General features: G+C 58.1%; 1 protein-coding gene across 2 annotated transcripts in view; it reads right to left on the reverse strand.

The window, feature by feature from the left end:
• Positions 1-24283, reverse strand: part of ACTL8 (actin like 8) — a 64425-nt gene that overhangs the window by 39128 nt on the left and 1014 nt on the right. Inside the window, exon 1 of one of the 2 annotated variants that reach the window (XM_038529651.1) lies at positions 21668-21843. The exons of the other annotated variant lie outside the window; for it this stretch is intronic. The gene's annotated coding sequence lies outside the window, so the exon portion shown is untranslated. Of the gene's footprint in view, positions 1-21667; positions 21844-24283 lie in introns of those variants that run through there. 2 annotated transcript variants of the gene reach the window in all.

Here is a 24283-nt window from a genome sequence, read left to right on the forward strand (position 1 = left end):
CTGCCAGCGATGTGTCCTGCAAGAGTGCTGTCCCTTACCTCGGGGTCTCTGACGAATCAGAGCAAGCTCTGTGTCTTTGTGGGGGGGAAATGCACAAGGTGAGTCCTGTTACAGACCTGGGTGGTGGGTGCCTACCTGAATCCCACCCAGCGGTGGCCTCTGTAGTAGCCTGAATAGGGTCCCCTAAAAATTCACATCCACCCAGAACCTCAGAATACGACCTGATTGGGACATAGGGTCTTTGTAGACATAATTCATTAAGGATCCCGAGATGAACTCATCCTGGGTTTCGGGGAGGGCCTAAATCTAATGACTTATAAGTTCCTGGTGTCCTAAGAGAAGATGCAGAGCCACATGGGAAGGATGATGGGGGCAGAGAGGGGAGGGATGGAGCCTCAGGGGGAGCCAGTACCTACATCCCCCTGCAGAGCCTTTGGCGGGAGCGTGGCCCTGCCCGCACTGATTCCACTACAGTGATACATACTTCTGGCCTCTGGAACTGTGAGAGGATACCCTCCTGTTGTTGGAGCCACCAAGTTTGTGGTCATTTGTCCAGCAACCCTGGGAAATGGACCCAGCCCCCAACCCCAGAGAGACTGGAGACGCCCGTTTAGAGCCTCTTTGGTACCAGCAATAATCCCCAGGTGTGCGTGTGCTCCCTGGACATCCTTCACCCTTCATCTTCAGGGCACCCCCACCCCTACTTTTCTCCAACATTCCGGATTCGAGACCAGTTCCATCAAGCCAGGCTCGGCAGCCAGCACCCTCCGCCACATCTCACACCCTCCACTCACCTCCCACGTCCTATTAATAAAACAAAGTAAAAATTAAATTACTTCTAACACACCCCCGGTCTGCTTTCAAGAGGGCTAGATGGCTTGAAATTCTAATTTTCTTTCCAAGGTCTTAAAATAATTTCACAAGAGCCCGGGCGATGCCACCCCCACCCCCGCCTGCATCGCACAGCGGGATTAGACAGCAGGAGTTCGGGCTGCAGCATCAGAAAGAGAAGGAAGGAAGGACGGTGCCTGGATGGTGGGAGAAGTGGGGTCCGCTTCCGGCCCCCCTGCAGACTGGGAGGTGTCTCTGGGGAGACCCAGCCCTCCCCGACCTCCGTTCTGCTGTCTGCAATACCCCCGGGAGGCATTCCAAGGTCCGTCCAGGCTGATGCCACCTCTTGGATACAGCCAGTCTCGAAACCAGAGGTTCTAGTCCTTTTTCAAAAGGTTTCAGCTCAGGTCATGATCTTAGGGTCATAAGATTGAGTCCCATGTTAGGCTCTGCGCTCAGTGGGGAGTCTGCTTGAGATTCTCTCCCTCTGCCCCTCTCAAATAAATAAATAAATAAAATCTTTTTTTTTTTTTTTAAATTAAGGGGCATCTGGGTGGCTCAGCAGTTGAGCATCTGCCTTTGGCTCAAGGTGTGATCTCGGGGTCCTGGGATCGAGTCCCACATCGGGTTCCCTGCATGGAGCCTGCTTCTCTCTCTGCCTGTGCCTCTGATTCTCTCTGTGTGTCTCTCATGAATAAATAAATAAATAAAATCTTTTAAAACAATAAAAAAATAAAAGGCATAGGGTCCATCTCCATGGGCTGCCCCTCTAGCAGTAACCATGGGGGCCCCACAGAAAGGTGGGGGAGCCACAGATCCACCCTGGAGTGGAGTCACGACGTAGAAGGGAGCCATCCTGGAGAGACGCCCCCCTCATCTCAGACTCTGCATGGGCAAGAGCTAGACTTGCCTGTTTTAAGCCACTGAGATTTCAAGACATATTCGTTAGTGCAGCACAGCCCGGCCTAGCCTGACTAGCACAGTACAATTTCCTTCTAAGGATGTGACGATGAGGAATCAGGGCAGAAGGTACATGGGATGTTCCTGAACTCACAAGTGGACTCAGCAGTCAAGCCCAGAGAGCTTGGCAAAGAATTTAATGGACACGACAGGTGCGGTGCAGGGCAGGAGGGATGGTCTGGGCCTGCCTCTGATGCCAGCCAGGTGCAGGGCACAGGGCACAGGGCAGAGACCGCTTTCCGCAGAGATCCACCCAGGCTGACGTTGAAGGAGGAGAGAGGGCAGAGGAAGGAAACGGATCCATGAGAGGGGTCAGCAGGTGCAGATGCCCAGAGGAGGAATCCCACAGGATGCCCTGCATGGAACTGTTCGGTGTGGCTGCATCTCAGGGCATGTAGGGGCTGGAGAGGCAGGGAACGGAGCACCGGGGATGGGGAGCGACTGGAGGCGCTCCTTGAGGCCACCCCACCCCTCGCACAACCAGCCCTGGGAAGAGGTGGGTCTACAGCCAGGGCCGGAAACACACCCAGCTTCTCCCGGCCCCGAGGAGGCAGCGGTCAGCAGGCCCCCTATCATCGTACACCAGCACGTCTTCTAGGGCAGCCCACGTGCCACCGCATGCACGAGCAGGACCCGGGAGGGGGGCCCCAGACGCACAGCCCTGGGGTGCCTTCGACCCTCAGACGCTCCCTGCCCAAGGCTCCTCAGACACACGGTGGCTCCCAGGACAGCCCATTTCCACAGTTAGACAAGAAAAGACCAGTCATCCCCCTTCCTTGTACCGAGAACATGGGCACGGAATAGGGAAGCAACTTGCCTAAAGCCCCACAACAAACGCACAGCACAGTTCTGTGCCCAGAATGCACACCAGGCCTCAAGCATGCTGCTCTTTCTCCCACTCCTCTGCTTTGGAAGATCCCAGGGCCCTTGGGATTTCTGTCTCACCGGAAACCGGCCCTTCCCTGAATCGGCAGGCTCACCCAACCATAAACCTCCAGCCAACCAGACGTCCCTTCTACTTTTCCTGCAGGAAGGAAGGGAAAGGACTCAGGGTCTCCCTGGGAACAGCTGTGCTTGGTACCTTTCATGGATTCTGGTGAGACCCCAGCCCTGTGTCCCTCCCCCTCCATCCCCCTCCCTCCTAGGGTACGGCCCCAAAATGCTCCAGCCTTGCAGCCCCTCAGCCCAGTGAGACTCCAATGAAGGAAGAGCGAGCCCTCTGCATCACAGCTAGAATCTCGAGGTTGGTGCCCAGATAAGCCCTCCCTGCGCATCCGCAGCCTCCCAGAGCTGCCTCAGCCCACCTTGGCGTAGGGGGCACGTCCTGGCTTGCTGTGGGCAAGGCACGTGCCCTTGGAAAAGCACATGCCTCCAGATGGAGCAGTTCTAACTGTTCCCCGGACCCGGTGGGACCACCCTGTCGCCCACTCAGCCCTCCAGGCAACCAGCGGGCACCTCCACCCACTCCGCCAGCTTCCAAGCACACGGTGCAGCAAGCGGGGGGGGGGGGGGGGGGAGGGGAGGCAAGAGGCAAGTTGGCGGCCTCAGATGGAATGTTCTAGCACAGACGCCACAACCCTGCTCCCTCGCCGTCGCAGCAGACATCACTAATCAATCACCAGATTCCTTCCCACCGAGTCCAAGCGCAGCCCGGCGCCCCACTCCGGCTGCCCACGGCTGCCTATCAGGGCTGGTGCCCGGGGCGAGAGCGCCTCCCCGCACCTGCTGTCGCCGGCCAAGGATCTCGACACGGGGCCGCCTTCCACCTCCGGGTGCGCGTTTATCTGGTGGCATCAGTGAAAGAATCAGGACACGCTGAGGAGCAGGAACGCCGCATGCCGAGGGCCCGGGGATCACGAATTTCAAGAGGCATTTTACGGAGCAAGGGATGCTGGGCACACAGAAGTCACTTGGGGGGCGGGGGGTGGGGGACTAGGATGTAAACAACCGGTCGGTGCTCTGGAGAGGCCAAGAGGTTCCTGGAGAACCAGGACGCGGTAGCTTAGATTTCCTGAAAGTTCTGACCCAGCACAACATGCACCGTATTTGCTTTTTCTTTCTTTCTTTCTTTCTTTTTTTTTTTTTAAGGAGCTGGGCTTGCTTGCTCTAAGTCAGTGAGTTCCCGACTTAGGAATAGAAAGCAAAGGAAAAGGACAGATAGGTCCCTCTGGAAGGAAAAGCCTCAAGAGTGAGGCCACCCAGGGACTGGTGCTAGAACCAATCTTATTTTAAAATCCTTTCAAGGGAGCTGAGCGGAAGAACGTAGGTGAGACTGTCAAGCTTGCAGATGGCACTGGGTGCCTGGGAGGGAATATGAGGCCGGCAGGGACATGCGGCAGGGACAGGGGCACAGGGACAGGGACAAGGGGACAAGCGGAGCGGGGAGCGTGGAAGGGAAGCCGAGTGGGCTCAGGAGAACGCAGCTGCCCAAGCCCCCAGGAGTGGGGGTTCGCAGGGAGCCTCCCTCCCACCTCCAGGAGCTGCCCGTGCACCAAGGGAAGCAGAAGGGTCCAGAACAGGAGCAAGAAGAGCTCAGAACCAGCACATGAGCCCGGCCGCCCGCTCCAGGCACCTTAGACTCCCATGCTCCTCTTCCAGTCATTCATGGAGTGACGCCTCCTCCAGGAAGCCCTCCTTGATTCTCCCTGCCCCCTGATATCTCCTCTCCTAGCTCTAAGACCTCCCCTCCGCGACCACGCTGGGTGCATGAGCCCTGGTCTGTCCACCCACCAGACTGAGGGCACCGGGCACGGGTGAGTGTCAGGAAGGAAGGAGGAAGGGAGAGGAAGGGAGAAGCCTCAGGGAGCTCCAGGCATAAACAGAGACGTGGAACCGAGGCAAGCCGGAGATGGAGGCTGTACCTTTGGTGTTGCATCAGGATGAGGGCCCAGCTGGCCCTCAGATTTAGCTCTCACTGGGGTGGGTGACCTCGGCAGCAAACAGCACATACCCCCGGTCCAGGCCTGCAGAGGTTTCCCTTTGGATGTCACCTCTGCGTCCACCTGATGGCACAGCCCTGGCCAGCGGCACCTGCAGGCCTCTGGCACCTATCAACTTCCCTCTAGAACCTCCTGCCTCCCCAGTCCAGGGCTTGTAATGACCCCCTCGGTCACTCTCATCCCCAGAGCCAACTCTTTCCTCCACCACCAGGCAGAGCTAAGTCAGGCCACGGAAGCCAATCCAAGGGGTGGACAGGGGTACACATGGGGTGGGCAGGGGTCCACAGGGTGGATGGGGGTCCATGGGTGGGAGGGGATCCCTGGGTGGGCGGGGATCCATGGGTGGACAGGGTCCCACAGGGTGGACAGGGGCCCACAAGGTGGACAGGGGCCCACAGGGTGGGCGGGGGCAGCCTCTGTCAGCTTCTCCCAGGACCCCCATTCCTGCCCCGTCCACCTGGACACCTTGGGCCCCAGACCTCCTCCCTGATGTCAGTCCCCAGTCTCTACCCTACTTGGGGGGGGCCTTGGCCGCTGCCTGCCCTTCTGGCCTCAGTGTGACCCCCGTATTTTGAGAGTCAGACTTAACTCCGCTCTGACCTGACAGGTCACCTCTGAGGAGCCAGCAGGGCCGCCCCCCCGACTTCAGAGAGAAGCACCTCCCAGGAACCTCCAGGCCTCGCACCTTACGGCCAGGCTCCCGGGCCAGGCGCCCTGCCCAGGAACAGGACCTGAGGAGGCCTACAGGCCATGTCCCAGGGGGAGGCAGATGCACCCAAATAAGTGAGAGGGGACATAGACAGTGGCACCGAGACACCAAAGACGGTCTCCCTCAGCTTCCCCCCAGCTGCCTCCATCTGGCCTAGAGCCTGGTGCCCTCAGCGGATGTCGGAACAGGGTGGCTCTGGCCTCACCCTCTATCCCCCCTGCTCAGGGACCCCAGGACCTCGAGCTCCCTGCTGTTCCTCAAACACTCCAGCCATGCACCTACCTCAGGGCCTTTGCACTTGCTGTTCCTGCTGCTGGAACACCGTCCCCTGGACAGCGGCCCGGCTTGCTCCTTCACCGCCTTAGGGTCTCTACTCGGACGGCACTTTCCCGTCCGTGGGCCTTCCTTGGCCCCTGGGGAGTTGAAATTGCAAACCTCCCTGACTATTCTGCAGTCTCCCTATCCCCATTCCTTGCTGTATTTACCCCTGTCCTGCGTAGCGCCATCTGCGTGCCACAAGCCCCCCGCGGGCAGAGGCGTTCATGTGATACTCACGGAGCACCTACTACGTGCCAGGCGCCACGTCTGGCCCTGAGGACGCAGCCGTGGACCAGGCAGCTCGCAGTACCCTCGAAGGGACCCTGCGGAGGTGGCATCAGGTCCCCCGCCTTATAAAGTAGAAAGCGGGGCCCCCTGACGTCCTGTCCACCCCACGGTAAGCAGCGTCTGTCGGCACGGGCCGGGCCCTGCCCTGTGCACTTTGCAGGGATCCCCTCAGTGAATCCTCTCGCTAACCCCACCCCCACTTTATAGACGGGGGGGGGGGGGGGGGGGGGGGTGTCGGGGGACTCGAGTGCAGAGAGGCCAAGAAGGGCGCCAAAGCCACATAGCCGTGTGACGCTTCCACAAGGAAGCAAGCGCTTCCCGGGCCTTGTCACCCCTCCGACGTGACCACAACAGGAGGGACCGGAGAGGCGAGGCGGCTTGCCCGAGCGCACGCAGCAAGGTGGGGTGGGCGCTGACCCCGGCTCCCAGCCCAGTGCTCCCCTGACTTGCAAGCCCGTGTGGGGCGCTCGGCTGGTGGCCCGGAGCCGCCCGAACAAAGAAAGCCTCCGCGTCTCCTAAACACATAAAACAAGCCCCTAATCCGTGTTATTAATGTAAATAATATTGCGGCAAAGAAAGCGCGCTCCCTGCCTCCCCGAGGGGCTCCGGGGATTACGTCTACAGTGTCCGACGCAGCAAGGACAATAACCAATTGACTCTTATTAAAACTCCAATAATGTTGGCGTGATTGCGGCTTTGATAAGAGCCCTGCTGTGAGCGGGGGTCAACCACATTAGGAAAATGTAATTAGACTAATAAATTCCAGGCAATCTTTATTTCCCCCCCTCACTCTCTCTCTTTACTCCAAGGAGGAGCCCCACACAAGACCTCATTACTCCCAGGGAGGCCCCGCCGTGGGCGCGACTGCAAAGGAAAGCGGATTCTCAGACCCCCCCAGGTCTGGCCGCACAAAGGCCCCCTGGGCTCCCGCAGCGGAGCATTTGGGACCTAAGGCCAAGGCCAAGCAGCAGACAGCCCAGGCGGCTGCAGATGCATGGGAGTGCATGGGAGCGGGGCTCATAATAGCGCCCCGGGCGGTGCCTTGAGATTCTAAAAGACCAGCTTGGGGGGCTCAGCAAGGGGGACAGGCCTCAGAGAAGGTGCAGCTTCACCCAGGCCCCAGAGGCCACCCTAGCCACCACACTGCAGGGCATAAGCCCATCTCCCAGGGTGAGGCCAACCCTACAAGAAGGAGCCCCTGTTTAGAAAGGACCCTGCCCCCCCTCCTGACCCCTGACCTTCCCCAGTGGAGTCCATCCTGCTGTCACACGGGCTTTGAAATTGCAAACACACTCTGCTGGGATCCCTTCCTCAGGGAACAGTGTGAGCACTGCAGGAACAGAAACGGCGGGTGCACAGAAAACCACAGCGGCCGGGCCGGGCCGGGCAGCCAAGGGACCCTCGAAGCACACCCGCCACCTAGGACGATGGCCCCCCCCCACCTGCACCCGCTGTCACAACGCTCCACCCTGTGTCCCAGGACTTTCCCTCCTGCCACTGCACCAGCAACCTAACCCCCCACCCTATTCCCCTCTGCCACCCCCACCTCCAGCCTATTCTATATATATATATATTTTTTTTTTTTTCTCTCCACCCACCAGACTTTTACTCTCTTTACGTCTCTTTTCTTCTTCTGGGTCACAGGGCAGCAGGTGCAGGAACCGGGCAGGCAGCCAGCAGGTAGGGGGAGCGTAACTCCCACGTGCACACTTCAGGTCTTTTTAGTAGGTGTGTATTTCTTAGCCTTAAACACAGAGAGCACTCGGCCACCCTTCAGTGTGTGTGTCCCTGACAAAGTGCGTGACTGCGGTACCTAACCCCATCTTCCCACAAGCCTGGGGGATTTTATTGAGCAATATCGACAGGCACACGTACTGTCGGGTGATAGAAGGGGCTGTTGCTCACACGCAAAAGCCTCACACACGCGAACCACACTACAAGGCAAGGGTGCTGGGAGGATCACGTCCCCATTGCACAGAAGGGAACGTCAAGTCCAGAGTGATTCCAGACTCGCCAATCCCCTCACTAAGTCACGCTGGCCCCCTGGCCTTGGATTTCCGTGTTTGTTGCACATCTGTTCTGTGTCTGATACTATGCAGAGCGCTTTGTGGTCAAGTCCGAGGCAAGAGGACAGAGTGAGAACAGGCTTCGGAGTTAAAAGTTCCCGAGTTCAGATCCTAGCTCTACAGTTTAGCTCTGTGACCTCAAGCACATTGTGTAACCTCTCTGCGCCTCGTTTTCTTGCCTGTGAAATGGGAATAGCTCATAGAGAGGTTGTAAGGATTACAAAATTTAAAAACCTAAGGGGGCACCTGCTGTTTTACACTGCGACCTGGAACAGGGCCTGGGGCGGAGTAACCACCCCCAAAATGTTGGCTACTCTCCTTATTGGGGCTTACCCCACACAGCGTGGACTCCAGTGCTGGCTGAAAGGGGGCAGGGGATGGGGATGTTGGGTTGGGGGGTGAGGCTCTTGCAGTCAGACCCAGCTTCCTCCTCTGGGGCCTCGGACAGGTGATCTGGGCTCTGAGCCTCAGGCTGCTCATCCATAAAGTGGGGTAGCAGTTGCATGCCCTCTCCTGGGGTGGCTGTGAGGATTCATGGGGTGCCCCGTGCAAGTCACTCGCACAGAGGGCCCAGCACACAGAGCAGGGGCAAGGGGGGAGGTGTGACCCTGGGCTGCCCTATTCTCCCAGTTACTGTCCCTGGCACCGTCCCTGCCCCGGGCCCCAGAGTACAGTAGCCCCACAGGTGCAGAGAGAGCTCACTCTGCTTTCTGGGCCTTCTGGACGTCATTCCCAGGGCAACGACTCCCTGACCAGCATGGATGTCTCTCTATCTCGGTGGAGAAGGTCCCCGGCCCATGGGCAGCCCAGACTCTTCCTCCCCGGAGATGCCGGCACCACGGGTTCAGGAGAGGGCTCCCCTACTGCAAACTGCCCGTGGCCAAGCCACATCGCAGAGGCCAGGCTCCTTCCTGACCCTCCTGGGCCACACACCAGCCCCGGGACGGGAGGCCGGGATCCCAGGGGACACCAATGAGCACTGCTTGAAAACCTACCTTCCACCAGGTACCACTTTATATACCTCTGCTTTACAGATGGGGAAACTGAGGCTCAGAGAGGGTAAATACCCTCTAAACCCTGGAGCACAAAAGACGAAAGCAGCAGAGCTGGGACGGGGACCAGATGCAGGACCACCGAGCACGCCTCCCCGCCTAGCCAGCAGGTGTATCCAAGTGTCCCGCTCATCCTCTCTCCCCCCAGCTCACACGCCGGGTAAATGGGGGCAATGCTGGCCCTGTGCACATCACTGGATTATTCGAGAAGGAAGAGGGCAAGGGGCTTTGAGTATGAGGAACAGGGACTGTGGGAAAATAGGAACTGCCTGCCCCCCCCCCCGCTCCCCCCACTAGCTGGAGCTGGAGGAACCCAGCTCAGACCCCAGCAGTCTGTTCCTCCAGCGAGCCGGTGTCCCCCAGCAGTGCGTCGGGGGCATCTGGCCTCTGCTCGAGCCCTTCTAGTGACAGGAGCTCACTCCGCCCGAGGCAGTCTGTTCCAACGAGCTGCAAGACCTCAGCCAAAAATCCCTCTCCCTGTCAGTTCTACCCACAAATACCGGAGGGTACCCCAGCTGGGATAAGATCTTCCCTTCTTGAGCATGGTTATTATGCACGCTCCCTCCCCCGGCCCGGCCCAAGTCATCTCTTTCTGGGCCAAATATTTTACGGCCTCCAATCCACCCTCTTAGGATGAAAAGAATCATGGCGGAGATAAAGGTAGTATCAGTGACTAACACTTAATGAACACGTAACCGGCATCATCCTCCACCAGGACTCAGCAAACCGTGGCCCAAGGGCCAAATCTGGCTCACTGCCGGCTTTTACACGGCCTACGAGCCAAGAGTGGCTTTTGCACTTTTAAAGGGTTGGCGGGGGGGGGGAGTGAAAAATCAGAAAAAGACGACTCTTTTGTGGCACATGAAAAGTATATGAAATTCAAATTGCAGGACCTATAAATAAAGTTTTATTGGCACACCGCCACGTCCATCATTTACATATTGTCTGTGGCTGCTTTCAAGTCACTGCGGCAGACTCGATGACTTTGGCAAACGACACGGCCCACAAAGCCCGAAATGTTTCCTATCTGGTCCTTTACAGAAGAAGTTTGCTGACTTACAGTCTGCACGTTCTGCACGTACCATCGCTATCCTACTAGCCTACGAGGAAGTTAGTACTACAGTCATTTCACAGACAAGGATGCAGGAGCTCAGAGATGTTAAGTAAATTGTCCGTGTCCCCCAGCCTCACCGGGTGGAATCAGGATTCGAACTCAGGCAGTTGGACTCCAATGTCTGCGCCTTACCCACTGCCCTATTCTTGTCACTGCCTGGGGCTGACAGCACCAGGGCAGTCACCCTTCTCCCCTGGGCCCTCTGGCTTCACCGTGCATGGTGGGAATGGCCAGAGCACCTGCTCGGCTATCACCGCCATAGCCCCTTCCAACCCTGTTGGCTCTTCTAGGCCTTTCCCAAGCACGCCCTAAAGAGGGCCAATAGACCCATTGCTCTCTGAAGACTACAGAACTGATCCACCAGCACCCTCCAAACCGGGAACCAGGAGCAGATGTGACGACGTCAACAGCTCTAACCAGAGGTCCCTACAAATTCCTGAGAGCCCACGGGCTTCAAAGTCCCGCCCGTGATCTTGCAAAGGTAGAAAGGAGAAGTCCCCGGGTCTGCGCCCCAGGTTAGAGAAATCTCAAGGCCACCCGCCCTCCTTTCCTCTCTCTCCGAATCTACGGGGGCAGAAGGTAGCATGCCCCGTTGCCATGGAAACTAGGCTAGGCTGTGTCTGCACCAGGAAGGATTACAGACAGACGCAAGTCGGGCGCGGGGACTCCTATTCTGTGATTAAAGTTTCTCCAAGAGGTTTCTACTCCGCTGTTATTCCTCAGCTCAGATGCACATTATAAACCTCGGGCTCATCAATAAATACAAATCAATACATCTAGAAAGCAAATATTTGACTTTTATTTATATGCATATGAAACGTAGCTCTGTCTCACCCCGGCCAGAAGAAACCCAAATGAGCCAGTCAGCCCCTGGCGTTGCCGGCAGGTGACCCATTGCCGGTTTCGGCCCAGGACGCTGCTTTCATGGGTCCGCACGACGTTTTTCCCAAAAATGTATCAATGAGTTGCTAACCTTTACACTTTGAAAGATTTTGGAGCACAGCTCAGATTTCAGGCTTTTCTTAAAATAATCCAAAAATCGGGCAATAGCAGCCCTACGTAGTGACAGCTGCTTAGCCCGAAGCAGAAACTGCCCCCGTAGGCAGGGCAGGGCCCCCCCATCCCAGTCCCCTCTACTCCCAGCATCCTCTTCCCTCCCGCACCTCACCCATTCACCCCTTTGTCTTCCCCGGAGGGTGGAGGGCCCCTGTAGGCGTCTGCATCCGTGACACCCCACCCCGAGTACCTCCACTCCCATTTTACTGATAGAAACACTGAGGCCTACGGAAAAGAAACACCTTGCCTCAGCTGCAACAGTGAATTCATGACAGGGCTGGCCTCCCAACGTCCAGGGCAGGACTCAGCTCAGACCTGTCTGGAAGGAAAGTCTAGAGCTTGGGTTAATATCTGTCAGCTACAAACGTGTCCAAGGTGAAAATTAGATTTTTCTGCTGACTCTAGTTTTGCCGGCTTTGTTCTAGCACTTCGCAGGAGGGAGGGAGGGTGGAAAAAAAGGAGAAAGTCTCCTCGGGCCGCTGCAGCCCCCTCCCCTCCCTGTAGTGGCCACGCCTGCCTGCCCACAGCCATGCTCCACGGTGCCCGAGAATACGGAGGGAGCAAACCAAGTGGGCTAAAGCGCAGAGAAGGTCAGCGGGCTGCCCGGCTTCACACCTGATGATCCTGTAACCCGGACGAGTAGAGAATGGCAGCCGGGCCTGGGACCCAGCTCCCTGTCGGCTACTTGCTGGCTGTGTGACCTTGACCAAGTCACGTAACCTCTCGGACCCCTGTCTCTTTCTCTGTGCAGGAGGGGTGAGCAGCAGTACTACCGAGTAGGATTGCTGTGCAGGTCAGATAAGACCGCAACGAAACACTCAGTGGAGCGTAGGTACACAGTGGGTGCTCCCCCCATGCACTCCTCCCACCCCTCTTCCAGCCCAGCCAGACGCAGCCACCCTCCTAAGTCTGAACCCCTCTGACCCGGGTTCAGCACCACACTCGGCCTGTGGCTCCAGCAGCACTCCCCACTCCCTACCAGTGACTCACCAGCAGCTGTCCACCTCCACGAAAGCCAGCAGGCCCGCCCCAGCCTCCCTCCGTGACTCTCCTCGAGCAGGGAGCCTCACACGGAGTAGCCCTCCCCTCCCACCTCAAGACCCCCGGCCCTCGGGGCCCAGCCGGACCGGACCTAGCGCCGCTGCAACCTCCCCTGGGCCCGGAAGCCACTCCGAACTCCGCTCTGCCAATCACTTGGAGGACTCTAACATTCTGGGTGGGTAGACTCTGCCCTTGGCACCTCGAAGGTCAGGACAGCTCACACAGCTTTGAGGTCCTTGCAGGGGACAGCCCAGCACCCGTCCCCTCCTCCTTGGACACTGGCATACCCAAATGCCTTTGCAGGACCGACCTCCCCTCCAAAATGCACTCTTGGCGGGACTCTTGATCATGAGGCCCCACACACCTCCAAACCAGGGCTGGTCAAGTGGCCAAAACCCCGTCCATTAGATGCCTTCTCTCCCAGGACCCGGACTTCCAGACCTGCAGAATCACCCCAAGCCGGCTGGGGCCACCCATCCCCATGGGGTCTCAGATGACTTTTGGTTCCTGCTCTTTCCAGGCCAGTCCCGCCGCCAAGCCTCAGATTCTGCGAGCTGCCTCCTAATCACTTCCTTCCCTGCTGATGTCGGCCTTCTCTGCATCCCTATTCCCACGGTTTGCTCCCCCACCGCCCCCCCAAAGAAACGAGCCCTCCCAGAATCTCTAAGCCTCACATCACATCCACGTGCACACCCAGCTCCCAGAACCAACCCCACAAACACCCGGTCTTGTTAGAGGGACTTTGGCACAGCCAGACACGCCACGACCCTCACGCCTTCAGGAAAAGGCCAAGCTGCCAGCTGATTAAGTAACAGGGCTTAGCTCCTCCCGGTGTCGGCCCACAGAATCCGAGTGAGCCCCCCACCCCCCCGAGAAGCCTCACGGGGCAGGGGTGGCTCTTGTCTGGGGAAAAAAAATAAAATAAAGGTAACAGATGGAACCGAGCAGATCACATAGAAAGCAGGTATTTCTGCAGATGCCAAAAATAGACAGTGAGCACCTGAGTCGGGTAAACACGGCGTGCGCGGGTCTCCATTCAACACGCCAAGAGCAGAGGGCCTCCGAAGCACCCGGGGGCTGGTGAACAAGGGCAGCGCCCCGGGGCCGGGGCACAGAAGCAGCCGAGCCCACGCCAGCACAAGCGCAGGCAAGGTCCAGCGGCCAGGGAAGGACACGCAGAAGTCAGCCGGACAAGGAAGGGTCAAGAGGAGAGATTTCCAAGAAGAGGCTCCCTACAACCACCCTGGTCGAAGCAGCCGGTATCATCTCTCCCCTAGACCACCTCGATGGCCTCTGCACTGTCCCTCTGCCTCTGCCTCACCCCAACAGCCTGTCCTCAACAGGGGGAGCCAGATCATGTCATTCCCTCGGGGAGCAGGGTGCAGGGGGAGGGATGCACTCAAATACACCCCCCACCATCACCACCACCAGCAACTCTCCATCCAGCTTTCTGACCTTACCTCCTACCACCCTCCGCACAGGTCCTCAAGCGTGCCTTACACAGACCTACCGCAGGGCCTTTGCACACGCCGCTCCCTGCGCCTGGACTCTCTTCCCCATGTTGCTCTCACGCTTCCCTCCCGTCTCTGCTTAGCCCATCCCTGACCCCACTGGCTATCACTCGGCATCCCCTTTCCGTTCATTTTCCTCCCGAGCTCTCCCAATCTGAATCTGCAGCATTTGTCTGCTTGTGATTTGTCTCCCTCAACTGGAACCGGAACTCCACGGGGGTGGGAAATTTGTTCTGTTCAGGACTGAATCCCTAACACCCAGAACAATGCTTGGCAACGACCGGGGGCCCGTAAATAAGGCTGAGTGAGCGAATGAGTGAGGAACGAATGAGTGAATGCGTGAGGGAACCAATGGGCTAATGAGCAAGAAACGCACGTCCAGGATGCTGGCTGGTTAGGAGCTCGGCGCTGCAGACCGCCTGGGCTCCAGGCTGGGCTCTATCACCTCCCGGCTCCCTGCCCCCTGGCAGCTCCCCCTCCCTGGGCTGCAGGTCCCTCGTCTGTAAGTTGGGGGCCGTGGCGGGCGGCCAGGAGGTACAATGCGCCCCCACTTACAAGGCGAGACCACAGCACCTGTAGGCCGTGAGTGCCCGAGGTCATGATTTTCCCTTTTATTACTGCTCTTGCGTGACAGGCTTGAGCCAGGTGGCAGGGTCGTCAGGAGGGCCCCTGCGGCAGGGCCGCTGAGCGGGGGGATGGGGACGGCGAGAGAACACGGGGGTCCACGCGGCACAGCCTCCCCGCACGTGCAGCCACTCCACCTGACCGGGCCGGGTCCCGGGGGGCTGCCGCGAGGCTCCAGGCCGGACCAGGGATGCGAACACAACCCCGGGGAGGACGGTGAGCAACGCGTCCCGCTCGTGAGTCCTCGCTGCGTGTGTGAGCAAGCCCAGGAGTCAAAAAGCCAGAGTTCAAAGGTGACGCCGCCGACACACGCGGCGAAGCACCAGCTCCCTTCGGAGATGTCAGCGATGCCTCCGAACCCTCAATTACAAGGGCAGGGAGCGTTCCCGCTGCTCACACTTCGGTCACAATATCACCCGAGAGCTGTGGGTTGTGCAGGGAAATTATAGTAATTACTCCGCAGGAGGGCTGGCTGCGCGAACTCGGGCGGATCTCAAACCTGGGGTGAGCTCCAGCACCCTGGGAGCTGAGGGAGCAAGCCCGGGGGGACCTCTGCCTCGCCCCGGGGCCCCGGGGAGCGACGCCCGTGTCACTTCGAGAGCTCACAACTGCTGCTAAGCCAGGCGGGCAGGAGGAGAGCCTCACGGCTGAGGACACAGGCATCATGTTGGGGGCAGCTGCACCCACCACGAGCCAGACCTCACCTAGCAGGGCAGGAGACACAGGACATTTACACATGCTGTGAGGTAAGCAGGGACGACGGGGTGCGTAGAGGTGGCCCTTGGCTCAGGGCAGAGCCTCCAAAGGGGCGAAACTAGGGCTGGTGGTGGGGAGCCGGCCACGGAGAGGGGCAGATCCATCGCGTGAGCCCTGCCTCCTGCCAGCCCCTGCCCTGGCCACTGGGAGACCACCGTGAACTAAAGGGGATGAGAACCCCCAGCCCCAGAGACCAGGACCGACCAGGACAGGCAGCTGTCACCTGTCACACCCTCTGCACAGCCCCGGGCTCGCTGCCCTTTACCTGCTGCTTTTCACAGCCGGTGCTCAAGGGAAGGTAAGTGCTTAGCAGAGCGAGTGGAGAAATATTTAACTAGATCAAAGCCCTTCTCCATCCCCAGGTCACCCATGGGCCACCGTGCTGCCACCGAGCAAGACACAGAGGTGACCTGCTCTGAACCTGGCCACCTGGGCTAAGTGGAAGAAAGGGGGAGGACCGGAGATCCAGGCACTGAAATGCCTGCTTCTGATTCCATCTCCTGTAAGGAGCAGAGAATTCAAGGCTCAAGGGATCGTGATCTGATAGGTGGAAGCCCCTCAGAGGCCTCCCAGGCCAGCCCCTCCCACCTGACAACGGTCCTCTCTGTCTACCAGAACAATGGCCATCGGCCCCTGCTTGAATACTCCCCGCAACGGGATGCTCACCACCTCACTAGAAAGGCCATCACGCCATGAGGCAGGCTGGCCCACTCCTGCTGCAAAGTTCTCACTTGGGAACCCAGTCCTGCCCTTTGACCCCACAGAATAAGGCTGATCCTTGCATCATCTGACTGAAGGGGCATCACGGGAGGAACGTCCCATCAGGTTACCGTAAGGATTAAATGAAATAAGGCGCACACAGGGGCCGTGCCCAGAGCCAGCAAACGTCAAGGGCTTGAGGCATTTAGCTGCATCAACCAGAGGCCACGGGAGTGGAGGGCAGGGCGTAGGCAGGTCACGAGGCCTTGGAAGCTGGGGGCAAGTCTGACGGTTGGTCCTCAGAACCGCCGTGGGGGGCGTCCCTCCACTTCTCTCACGGAGGTGGCAGGGCTGCGGGGTGCAGGTGGCCCCACAAATAAATGGCCACGCCCTAGAACAGACCAGAACTCAGCAGCCCCCAGCCCACCGCTCACAGCGACACCAAAGTCTCCACGGGGCGGCTCTTCCCCGGTGCGATCTGCACACCATCCAGCGCCGTCCTGGGCTGCGGACGGGGCCACAGAGCGTGAGCAGAGCGGCCACAGCCGTCCCCAGGAGCCCAAGACAAAAGCCAGGAAGGGAGAGGAGGCTGCGGGCCTCACGTGGGTGAGACAAGGAGGGGAGGCCGCCCGGGGCCTCGGGCTGGGTGCACAGGGGGCCGTCAGGAGGCCGAGCCCCTGGAAAGCCAGAGGGACCTTCAGGAAGGAGGACCTCAGGGTCACCCCCAAGGCCTGCCCCAGAGCCGCCCACCAAGGGGAGGCCCAGCCAGAGGCCTGAGCACACGTCGAGGGGCCAGTCCTTCCGCGAGCCCTGCCCTTGGCTCCCCCACCTTACGCAGCCGCACCCACGTGGCTGTTTCCATCCTCTGCCCTCTGGGTCTGGGACACGTCATCAAAAACGGTGACGGCCACGATGGGAGGCACAGAGGACCCCCTGTCTCATTTAACCCTGGTGGCCACACTGAGGTTACCCTCTGCGCTTAGCAATGGGGAAACTGAGTCTCAGACTAACCATCAGCCGGCGAGGCGTGGAGCTCGGGCTCAAAGTTCCCCAGGGCAGACACCCACCTCTGCACACACTATATGTTGTCAGCTCCAAGGCTCCCAGCCCCTCATTCTTGGTGGGGTTGGGGGACGAGGGGACATTAAGGATCATTTTGCCCTAAGCCCTCTTGTGCCCAGGGCATGCGCACGAACCCATGAGTCTTAGGAACCCTCCCGTGGAGAAGGCCTCTGGCTAATGAAGCAGGCAGAGGAAAATGTAACCAGCCCCTTAGGATACCTCTCCAGGCAGCAGAGGGATTCACGGCTCCCCCCTCCTTCCGGGAGGGAAGTCACCAGACCCCCTTCTTCGCAGGTTGGAAGCAAGAGACCCTGGAAGGCGCAGAGAGGGGTCCAGGTCCTTCATCCAGGGTTCAGCGCTAGGGAAGGGAGGGCAGCGTGGGGCACTGGTGGGGGGGCCCTCCGAGCTCCCTGGGGCTCCCCATGCCTGGGCCGGGGGGAGCCCAGGCGCACAGGACCCAAGCCTCCCTGGGTTTGAAATAGGAAAAGCATGGGATGGGGGCATAGACATGTGACCAGGAGGGAACCAGCGATGTCATCTGCTCAGGGGGCCCTCCCGAAGACCCCCGCACCCCCTCCCCAGCCCCCACATAACACCTAGTGCTTCTACGGCCCAGCCTCAGGGCGCTGAGCACTGAGAAATCTTTCTGTGCCTGGGTTTGCTTGCCGATCGTCTGTCTCCCCGCCCAAGCAGAGGCGCCAGGAGGGCTGGCTTCTGGCCGTCCTCGGGTCTCCTGCCCCTGGCACGGCATCTGGCGGGAGAGGGCACGGTTCGATGAGGAAGTGCTGACTGCGGCACAATGACAGGAAGTGTGAGCGCTGCGGCCCGACACCAGCTGGACCTGCTGCACCAGCCCAGACTCCTAAACCCGGTTCATCACGGGTAAAATCAGGACAGCTGATGGCTATGTCTCCATCCTGCCCCCCAAGGAGGTGGGACCTGGGGAAGGGTTCGGGGGAACAGAGGATCGGGGAGCACCAGTGACCGGGGGCCGTGCCCAGGCCCGCCGCCGACGTCATGCTACCCAGGCAGGAACGAAACCGGCCCAAATCCCACTGTTGTCCCAGAGCCCACAGGCACCTTTCCTGGGTACCCACCCCATCACGGGGCAGGGGAGGCTTCCAGGACCTCAGCTGGCTCCAGCCCCAAAAGCCTCCCCTCCGCAGAGGTCTCGGTCTTCAGACACAGGAGCCTGAAGCAAGGCACATGCCTCCCAGCCCTTCTCCTCTTCTGACCCGAAGAGGCGAGCGAGGGGCCAGCCCCATGCTCATTCCATTGTCGCCGGACCCTGCTAGTCAGCCTTATCAACCCCACTCACAGGGAGGGAAACTGAGTCCCCAGAGGTCAGGGTCCTGCCCAGGCCACACGGCCAGCAGCACAGCCGGAAGCCCGCTGGTCCCCTCCGCAGCTGATGGAGTGAGCAGGTTGTCAGGGAGGACCCAGAGGCCAGGGACACTCCAGGAGGCCTCCCCCAGGGTGCCACTGGGCCAGGGGGCTCAGCTCCTCGTGCAAACCTAGCCCCCCGGCTCAGCCAGCCCCCTGCCCACCTCCCCTCAGCCCCAGGCCTGTGGCTCCAGAGTCAGACACCAGGGACCTCCAGGCCCCAGTGCAAACCACCGCTGGTGGTCACGCCCGGACCTCCTGGCCGGGAGAAGGGGTCTCGGGAGCATTCCCTACCCCGGGCACAGCCATCCCAGGAAATTCGGACGGCCCCGGCCATACATGTGGGCTGTTCATTCTGGGGAATGAACGTGTGGCCAGCTGTGGGGGCCCAGGCACACGCTGTGGTTTTAAAGGGTCCGAGGGGTTGGGGGGACTGGTTTGTGTTTGCCGGGCAGGTGGACAGGGCAGCTGAGGAGGGACAGAGCAGCCATGAGAGGACCGCCCCCTCCCGCCCAGCAGCTAGGAGACTGGTGCCTCCAGGCGCTCAGGCCGCAGAGCCCCACGATCGAGGGTCTGGACCCTGAGAACCCCTCTCTCCGGGGAGGCGTAGTTCACCTCCACCCTCAGTCCTGGGAACTCAGTTATGTCTGAGTCCCTTCCAGCAAGACCGCCCACCTCACTGGCCCTCTGCAGCCCCCGGAACCCCGGGAGTCACCCCCAAAGTACAGTCTTGTGTTAAGCATCAGAAATAAGATGAAGAGGGATGCCAGGGTGGCTCAGTTGGTTGAGCATCTGCCTTCAGCTCAGGTCATGATCCCGGGGTCCTGGGATTGAGCCCTGCATGGGCTCCCTGGTCGGAGGGGAGTCTGCTTCTCCCTCTCTCTCTGCCCATCCCCGCTGCTCATGTGCTCGCGCGCTCTCGCTCTCTCTCTCCAAATAAATTTTTTTTAATCTTTTTTTTTTTAAAAAAAGAGAAAGAAGATGAAAAAGGGAGTAGACTTCTAAGTCTGTCCCTTCCACGAAAGCAGGAGTACCTGGGATCCAGGTGACCTCACATGAGCCCCTCAGCCCTGCCCCCCAAGTCCTCCTGCCCACAAGGTCACCTCCGTCCCCAGATGTTGAGGGGATTGAAACAAGCCAAGCACTAGAGGAAAGCTGTATATTGGTAGCAGAAGGATGCCAGGCCCACATTTCCAAAAATCTTCCCGCCCAGTGTTCCTCTGGGCTGGACCCCTGGTAATGAACTGTCCCATGTGAAAGACAAGCAATGGAGGCTCAGACCTTACGTGAACTGGTCCCCCCAAGACAGCAAGAACCTGGCCCAGAGCGCTCGCTGCTCTGTCCGGAAGCCTGGTTCGGCCCCCAGAGGAAGAAAGGAGAGGAGCAGAGAAAGCAGAAACGCATCCATCAAACGCCTGCAGTGTGCCAGACACCGTCCCAGGCCCTTTGCCTCCAGGATCTTCCTAAATGCCACGATGATCCCCGCGCTGCAAATACAACGCCCCTCCTCTTCCTCCCTCTGCAGAGAAGGGCCTACTCTCAGGGGCCCGACCCCCTCCCTTTCAGACCCCACGGGGCCAGGCCCACTCTGATCAGGACATCTGCAATCTTACTTAAAAGTCACCACTCCACATAATTAGAGGCACTTACCCCCTCAGATCCATCCTTCTCTTCCGATCACTTTTATAGCCAGTAATAACTCTTGAAAATTCCTCAACAGATGGAAATTTTATTTGACTAATCATGGCTGTTTGACTAGCTGAGGTGCAGTGGCTCAGGGCTCCGTCTGGTAGGGCGCCCACCGAGGTGACTGTCAGGGGGCTGGGCAGAGAGCCCCGAACCCAGGGCCACCTGGAGGGTCCACTTCTCAGAGGGAAGGCAGAGGAGGGCATCCGAAAGTGCCAGGTGCTGGGCAGCACCGGGCAGCACTGGGCAGATGGGCCCCACCCCTCTAGGCCCTCGGGCTCTAGATACATGATGGTTGGAGCCAGGGAGAAACTGGGACATCCTGGCTTAAGCACCCAATAATGCATGTCGGCTGCTACCCACCATGCACTGACTCCACGCCAGCCCTGTGCCAAGTGCCCACATGCATTATCCCACCCGGTCCTGCCAACAATCCTATGGACGCATGAGAACGTTCCCATTTCACAGATTCGCAGATGATGGAGCAAAGTCACAGGCCCAGAGTCACTAGGCTGAGCTGGCACTTCCATGTGGGGAGTTGAGAGCTGCTGCCCCTCCCCCCACTTACCCAGGGCCAAGAGATCCTTCTAGAACCCACACAGAATTTTGTCACTGCTATAATAAAAATAAAAAATAAATAATAAATAAGTAAAAATTAAAAAATAAAAAATCAGGCCCACAAAACTCCCAGTAACCCTGCAGCACCCACCAGGCAAAATGAAAGCCCCTTGGCCTGGCCTTCACAAAGAAACCCCATTCCAAGTATCTATGCAAGAAATATAAACATATTACACCGAAAGGCTGGTCCACTGGAGAATATGCAGAGCAAATTATTCATAACAGCCCCAAACTGGAAATACCATCGTGAAAATGGATGAACAAACGATGATTTATCACACGCAAGGTGATAAACCAATCGGGAAGAGAAGCCACATGGTAATTTGGTTTTTTTTTTAATTCTTTTTTTTAAATAGATCTTATTTATTTATGAAAGACACAGAGAGAGAGAGAGAGAGAGAGGCAGAGACACAGGCAGAGGGAGAAGCAGGCTCCATGCAGGGAGCCCGACGTGGGACTCGATCCCGGGTCTCCAGGATCACGCCCTGGGCTGAAGGTGGTGCTAAACCGCTGAGTCACTGGGGCTGCCCCACATGGTAATTTGAATGGGAAAAGTTCCATATAAAGAATATAGCTATAATCCAAGACTCGATTAACAAAGGACTGGCTAGGAAAAGGATTAAAGAAAAGTCTAGAGAATAGTATCAAGGAGGAATCCCTCTGGGCCTGACATGGAGCCACTAGGGAGCCACTCTTCTCCTCTCCAACCTGGGCTGAAGAGAGCCCCCCAAGGAAGCATCCCGCAGGCCCAGGCTGAGAGGAGCCCCTCAAGGCAGAGCTAGAACCCCCAAGGCAGTGCACACGCATGCACACGCACACGCACACGCACACACACTGCGGGACGGCCATCCAGACGTTGCTGAACAAGACCTGGCTGTGGCCCACCACATGGCAAGCATTTGGCCTCGTGCCACACCTGCGGAACTTGCTAGAAACCCACCCTGAGGCACTTACCAGAGATCTGCCCGTGCACCGGGGAGAGGGCGATACCACAAAAGCCGCCTCTGGTGAGACACCTCACGACAGAACCGCCTCCAGAGCGGTGCCAGGGGAGCTGCGGGCCCCGGGGAGCTGCAGGAGCCTGGGAGCAGCCCAGCCAGGAAGCAGGGCCCTGAGCTGCCGCATGGGCTCCGGGGCGCCCTCTACTGACCCAGCCCAGCAGGCTGGCGGGGGGAGGAAGCTTAAAGGGCCCAGATCCATTTCCATGCAGCAGGCAGGAAGGGTGGTCTGGAGCTCCCGCACACCACAACTCCGTGGTTCTCCCCAGGAAGACACAGCTCCCATCCGTATAGCTTCCCTTAAATGAAACTAACAGCCCCAGAAGTCACCGCTGACTGTATTTATTACTCCTCGGACCCCGTCACAGTTCCACGGGATTTTCTGTCACCTAACGACAAAATCATAAAATCCGCTTCCCAAAACTTGTGTGTAAAATAAAAATGGAAAGGGGAGAGAACGGTTCATCGTTAAATACATTTAGGTATTGTCATTACTCGTTCGGGAACTGGGGGGGGCGGTGACCTGGGAGTGGGGTCCATGGGCCGACTGGACCCCTGTGTGTCAGGCTCCACCTTCTATTATCTGACTCCCATAAACCCCAATTTGAGTCCTGGGCCAGAGTGGCACTGTGGGTCCCTGACCCGTCTGCCTATTTCCTTTGCCCCAGTCCACAGTCACTTGGATAAATGACCCCAGGTCCCTTTGGGGAGTTTGGAGGGATATTTAAACTAAGGACTTGCAACAACGATAAGGCTTCTTCCTCAAGGGGACCTGGCCTCCCAAGGGCCTCCTAAGGTCGTGAGCTGCCTTAGACGTGGAAACTGCAGGAGAGGCAGAGGCTGTCTTGGCGATGCACGTCAGGCGTTGGCTACCAGACCCAGACCTTTTTATGTCATATACATCAAGCAGCACTGCAGTGGGCTGTAATTCATTTCATTCCCGGGACACTGTGACTTACTAGCCACTATCAAAATCCCTATGGGCCCAGGCGTTCTGATTGCCCATCCATCCTTGCTGCCTTGCAGGAGACGTGCCCACCTTGCCCTTGGCAGTGACGTGCTGCCCCTTGGTCTCTGCAACTCCGGCCTGCCCTTATGCCCACTGCAATCAGGGAGCCCATCTCAGTGGAGGCAGCCTCTCAAGTCATGTCCCGCCTGCAAAAGAGAGATGCCATGGAGCGTTTCATGGATGCTCCCCTCACTCATCTCCATGCTGCCGTCTTCTGCTGCTTTTTATGGAACATAGTGGGCAGGGGGGTGGGGGGGTGCAGATCGCACATAATACGTCCAGCCCAGCAATCCTGTCTCCCCACACCTTTGGACTCCCTCTTCCCCATCATGACGTCATGGCTTCATTAACCTTAGGCCACTATTGGGTCCAAATGTCAGTTAATCAACCAAGTAAGCTGTTAGAGCCATCGCCAGCGGCACATGCTAATAACCAAATCCAAAATCTCCAGGAAGTGCATCCGTGACAATTAATTCTACCCAACACAGTGTTATTATCCTGCCCTCTTTGGTCTAAAATCCTTAAAATCCACTCCTACACGGGGCCCCCAGAATTCTGTTGACCTGTATTAGCGAAGCCCTGCAGTGCTTTGGATTCTTCCTCTCGTGTCCTAGTGTGTCACTGCCACCATGCGGAGATTTGGCCCTTGTCAGAGGTTAGTGACAATAGAGGCAGTTTTGGTTAAGTCTCGAGGAGAATGAGCAACCCCTCTCAAGATACCTGCCCCCGCTGAGGTCATCACAGGGTTTTTACACAGAGGGGAAACAGCTTCCTCAGACATGGGTGGAAAGGCCACCACCTCCAATAAGGGGGGGGGAGGTTGGCTTGGAGCCACGTGGGGTTTATGATGGTCAGTTTCACCGGGGGCCAACAGATGTCCCCGTTCTGTGTTTCAGGGTCCCTTTCTTTCCCAACCAATGCCCTAATTTTCACACGAGAGTTCTGTCAAGATGTGAATTCCATTGTGGTTGTAATTCAGCAACCAACACAATTAAATTTTATGTTTGATTTCCAGAAAATACCAGCCCTGCAGCTGTAAAAATAATAATAATAATAAGACCTGTAAAGGCTGTCATGACAGCTCTCTAGTCCTGGGACTGTGACTATGAGCTGAGCCAACGGACCTGCACTTGTCATCTCCTCTCTGCAAGCTCTAGAGCCCTCAAAAGGATCCATCTCACCCCTGCAGTCCTTATGGTCATCACCACTGCCATTAGCAGCCAAGGGAAGCATCACTCTGGCTCCCAAGGGACGTGCCTTGATGGCACTCCAGCTCAATCACCTGGGGGTGATAGCCTGGTTAATTACAGGGCCACTGCATACCTTGGGGGACGCGCACCCTGCCTCCCATCGGCAAGTCACTCAGCACCGTGTTCCAGCCCACGGAAAACCAGTCCACAAATCTCATCTCTGCAGACCAATCTCCTGGTACCACTGCTGACACCAATTCTACACTAGTTTGGGTCTAATCAAGAAAAAGGAACCACACAGTAATTCCAACAGGGAAAGTTCCACATGAAAAATTAGCTTCTAACAGGGGATTAAATGAATGTGGCCTTGGCT

The sequence above is a fragment of the Canis lupus genome, chromosome 2 (assembly GCF_011100685.1).
Source record: "Canis lupus familiaris isolate Mischka breed German Shepherd chromosome 2, alternate assembly UU_Cfam_GSD_1.0, whole genome shotgun sequence".
NCBI classification, from domain to species: Eukaryota; Metazoa; Chordata; class Mammalia; order Carnivora; family Canidae; genus Canis; species Canis lupus.